This window comes from Ornithorhynchus anatinus, chromosome X1 (genome assembly GCF_004115215.2).
Source record: "Ornithorhynchus anatinus isolate Pmale09 chromosome X1, mOrnAna1.pri.v4, whole genome shotgun sequence".
Taxonomy (NCBI): Eukaryota; Metazoa; Chordata; class Mammalia; order Monotremata; family Ornithorhynchidae; genus Ornithorhynchus; species Ornithorhynchus anatinus.
Window position 1 is genome coordinate 113,408,280 of NC_041749.1, and position 5,220 is coordinate 113,413,499.

Here is a 5,220-nt window from a genome sequence, read left to right on the forward strand (position 1 = left end):
TTTTTCCCCCCACCCCCACTTTTTCCTTTCATCCCCTTTCTCTGCTTCCTCCCCTTTCTCTGCTTCCTCCCCTTTCTCCACTTTGCCCCCTTTCTCCGCTTTGCTCCCTTTCCTGCTCTTTCCCCCTTTTCTCTTTTCCCCTTCCCCTTTGGCAGGGTCCTGTCCATCTAGCCAGGGCCCCGTCCACCTAGCCAGACTGTCCTCAGCCCTGCAGACTTTGTGACCTACCATGCTCACACCATTGAGGCAGGGGCCACCCTGTTGTCTCTTGGGAAAGAAGAACTGAGGAGCTGAGGGCAAGGTCTCTGGGTGTAGCTGCCACCGCTGTTGCCGCTGCTGCTGCCGCCACTGCCGCTGCTGCCGCCGCCGCTGCCAAGCAGGTTTTTGCTCCTTTGGCTGCTGCTCCACATGGTCCATCCCTCCCCACCCTGCTTCCCACGCGCACACGGATCTCCCAATCTCCCAGAAAGCCATATCTCTGGATCTGTGAATCCATTCCACTCTCCTAATCACCCTGGTCTGCTTGCTTGGTTCGCTTCATTGGCTCTCTGCACATGGTCCTGGGTCCCCAGGACCTATCCTGTGAGCTGGGTCTAGGCTCTGGCCGGGGTTGGGCCCGGTTCCAGCTCCAGGAAAAATCCTCTATGTCTTCTCCCCCTCCCCACCCCCACTCCCCACCCCTGCTTCTTGCCCCCTTTGGCGGCTAAGCTCAAATGCCCGTGGAGGACATTCTTCCACATGCTGAGTGTAAAAAAAAAAAAAAAAAAAAAAAGATCCCCCCCGCCCTTAGGCCTGCCTCTCCCCGAGGAGCCTGGGGCTATTTGACCGAGTCGCATGGGGGCGTCTGCCTGCCTGTACCCAGGCTCCTGGAAGAGACCCGGTGACCATGATGCCCATTTGGCAAGGAGTAAACAGTTGGATTTGTTTTGGAGTCCTTAGTCACCTGGACTCTTCCCAGAGCCTTCTCTCCGGTATGTGAGCAAACGTGGGAGGGTTGGTGGCAGGAGGAGCAGCTGCCCCAACCGGCCTTACCCAGGCCCCTGGTGCCACCAGGAGGTGGAGGGATGTTGGGAGGAGGGAAGCAGGGCAAGGCACCTTGCCTAGTCCTGCGTACCTACCCACACCCACCCTACCTAGGGGCTGGAGCCATTTAGGAAGCACTTAGAATCATCAGTCTCATTGTCACCATCAAGGGTATTTATTGGGCACCCATTGAAGCCCTGTACTAAGCGCTTAGAGTATGACAGAAGCAAGAACACTACCCTAAAGGTGCTCACAATCTAATGGTTAATACTCTAAGGACCTCCCACCTTTGGGTTGGTTAGACCCCCTAAATGAGCAGGGGGATTGTCTTCTTTTCTTTTTTCTTTCTTTTCTTTTCCTTTTTCTTTTCCTTTCTTTTTTTCTTTTCTTTTTTTCTCTTTTCCTTTTTTCTTTTCTTTTTCCTATCTCTTTCTTTTTTTCTCGTAGTTATAGCTTGTTCCAGGAGAAGGAATTCTGAGTTCTCTCCTGCGGCCCAAGAGGGTCCTGTGGGATCCAGCCCTGCAGGATGGGAGCATTTGCTCCATTGAGCATTGAAGGCTCCAGTGCTCTTCCCTTGTGCCTCTCATCGAGTTTCTGTAGAGAGCCTGCTGCAGGAAACTGTGGGTTCTCCCAGGCCAGGGGAATGGTCCCCAGCCCTGGGTCTGCAAGGCATCCAGGGCAGGGGCCAGGGAAGTGTCAAACAAAGAAACAGTCTCAGACCCGAACCGTCATCTCTTTCGGCTTGCGTGGGGTGGACGTTGGGAACATCTCCCACCCCAAGCCCCGGAGAGCTGAGCGGGTCCAGGCAGGGGCCTGCTCCCTGGGCCAACGCTCCCAAAGGGCAACTGGAGATCCCCTGGTGCTGGGAGGGATGGGGTCGGGCCGTGGATTTCGGCATGGGATGGAGAGTGTGTGCCCAGAGAATCCAGGCCTGGCCCTGAGGGGCAAACGGGCAGGCGTGTGGCGCGACCTGGGCTGCTGCCTCCTTTGGCAGCCCCCACTGAGGTACACCAGCTGGCCCACTGGTTTTGTTACTGCTGCCTTGCTTTGTTGTCATCTACCTGCCTGCCTACCTAGTGACCTGTGGTAGGTAGCAGGATCCAGTTGTGGGAAGGTCTGGAGTTGGGGATATGGTGGCAGCTCCAAATGCCCCAAATTTACCCTCCTCCCTCCCTTCCTTCCCCCTCCACACCCCTTTTCTGTGGGTGTCCCCATTGGGGTCCCCATGATTGGCCCTCTGTGCTGCAGCAGTACCAAGCACAAATGATCTGTGGGCTTCGGCCGAGGCTGGTCTGTGCTTGGAGGGGTAAAGCAGAGGGGAGAGCCGGACTTCGGCTCTGCCCAAACAATTAACACTAATTCTACCCAAACACTCGAGCTGGGAGCAAAGCTAACGGGGCATTTCCAGGGGATGTTTAAAACCTCACACACCCTGAAGAGATGGAGCAGAGAGGAGACGAAGGCAGGGACTTCCGTCCCCTCTGCTTCCTCCTTGTCTGTTAGTTTCATCCCCACCGGGGAGTCCCTGGGTCCTGGGGCCCTCTGGAGTTTGGGTCTCGCTTTTTTTGGTTTCTCTTGCTTTGGCCGTTGGCCGAGAGGTTGCGGTCAAGAACTGGGGCGGGTGGGTGGGGCAGAGCATTTGCTGGCTCAAAGAGCCTGGGGGAGGGGGTGGGGGTTGTGTTGGAGGGGTGGGGGATGGTGGGAAGATCCAGCTTCCTGGGAAAGCTATCACCCCACTGCACCCCAACCCCACCCCACCCCCCAGGCCCCAAGAGCCTGGGGGCTTCTGGGGGGAGGGAATAGAAAGGGTGGGGGGAGGGTGTCTGGCAGCAGCTGAATAAGCTAGAGAACCAGAACGGGGCAAAAGCACCCTTGTGGGTGGTGATGCCACCTGAGCCAGAGCAGTGTCTGGTTTATTCCCACGAACGCTTGGTGTAGGAGCAGGAGGGAGAGATGGGGGTGGGGGGCAGGGAGGGACCACCTTTTGGTCCAGTTGGCGACCCAGTCTGAAGCTCAGGGTCCGCAGCCTCTGAGGATCTTTCTCCTTCTGAGCTGCTTCATGTTTTCCAGGCTCCCCCTCCCTCCAGCCCTTGAGTTGGGACTGAGGTTATCCTGTCCGTCTCCCAGGGAGAAAGGGGGGGTGCTTGTCGAGCAGCACAGGGGTTTCCAAGCTCACCCAGCCCCTACCTGTGGCTGAGGGAAGAGAGGGGAGCTGTAGAGCCAGATTGGGGCTAGATCCATCGGGGGAACATCTTCTGACCACCTGCTTCTTGAACCTGCCCTTGCCTCCGCCCCCCAGCCCAACTTAGCCTCCGTGGGAGCCACCGACCTGTGAAGCATGGAAGGAAATGTGCAGTCACTTAGGTTTCCCCTCACCAGCAACTTTAGGTTAAAAATGCAGAAGTTTACCATAACGTTGCACCTATAACATACATCTTTATAATCCATACTCCTGCGCTAGCTTTGGAACCCCATATATACACACACAGAGACCCGGTTCTTCCATAACGTGTTTTCACTATGCGTTTTGAATGGACCACTGGGGAACGTTCTTCTGACAACGCATGTCTTATCTGGATAGAATATGTGGATGTCAGAAGAAGGTGTGCATTCTATATCGCCTGTTTTCCTTAACATGGGACTCGTTGAGAACATATCCCCCCAGCCCGTCTCCTCTCTCCACGTTACAGGAGAACTGAATCTGGTGGAGAGAGAGAAATCATGGTTCTAGGAGTTTTAGAATCTCCTCAAGCACCTGTGCTTTAGGCCAGAGTGAATACTGTAAAAACATCGTACAGCTAAGGTAGTAGGGCCTGCTCCCCGGGGGGCAAGTTGAAGCAGAAGGCAGGAGGCTGTGGGGAGTCAGACAGAGCTGTGGGTGGTGCAGCCTTCAGGATGAGGCGGCTCTTAAGGCCCTTGGCCAGGGTGTTCCATTCTGGGAATTTCTTCTCTCTTCCTCTTTGACCGGGACCCCCTCGGAGACAGGTGCTCCAGTGGGCCTGGCCAGGAGGCTTCACTGCTCCTGCTGGGAACCGTTGGGACTCACAAGGGCAGTGGAGAGAGTCCCCGGAATCAGGCCCGGCCTCACCTTCCTCTGGGGCTCTGGGCCGGGCAACCCCGGCCCACCAACCCTCTCCTAGTCAGCAGAGTGCAGGGAGGAGCTTTTCGCCCAGTGGCCTTGGACACTGGCCAGCTTCCCCCTCAGCTGCCCCATTTCAGGGAAGTAAAACACCCTGCTGAGGCCTGCACCCTGAAAGGCTGGAATTAAGCCAAAGGGTCCCTCTGGGACTGAGTTTCCTCTTCCAGAGAGCAGCGGAGGGGGAGGAGGAGAGCAAAGGGGAGACTTGGTCTCATGTTTTAGGAGCTGCTGCATACACATATTGACCAACCCAGTAGAGTGAGCTGCACAGGCCTGGCCCCTGTGAATGCGTGTGTGTGTGCGCGCACACACACATGCTGACCCTTTGGAAGTGGAAACCCGTTTCTCTGACCTACGGGAGGAGCACTGGGGCCAGGAGAAGGTTGGGGGAAACTTTTTGGCCAGGCGTGACACGGCTGGTAAAGCTTCACTGCCTATGGCCCTCATACCAATATCGTGCTGACACACGTGCACAGTGAGGGCAGCTGGTGGCTGGATGTCGCAGGTTTGGCGGGGGTGGGCATCAGTGCTACCACCGGGGGAGCATGAGGAATAACGTAAAGAAGCCGGTCACCTAAGCTGATGGCCTTGGGGCCACTCTGGCAGAGAAGAGTTTCTAGTTTGGTTTGGGGGTTTTGTTCTGGGTTTTTTTTGTTGTTGCTTTTTTTTTTTCCTTTTATCAAAGAGGGAGCAAGGGCTGCAGGACCTGTACCAAGCCTTTGATTGGGGGGGGTTAGAGATATGCAATAAACACTTAACCTGGCATTTCACCTATCTGTTATCAGAAGTAGTTTTCTTTGCTGTTTTCTGTTGAAGTTTACTAATGTAAGCCCAGTATTTGTTTCAGAGCTGGTACTGTAAAAACAATTTTTGTATGGTACTTTCACACCAGAAATAAAACAATGAATAATGGTGCTGTACGTGCCCCTTCCTCACACCTCTGAGGATGGCGAAGTGGGAGAGAGCTGTGAGAATCTGGTTTAGGAACAGACCACAGCTTTCCCCCTAGTTTTGTCATTAACAGCAGGGGGCTGTGTACCCTGGGCCAGATACCTGGT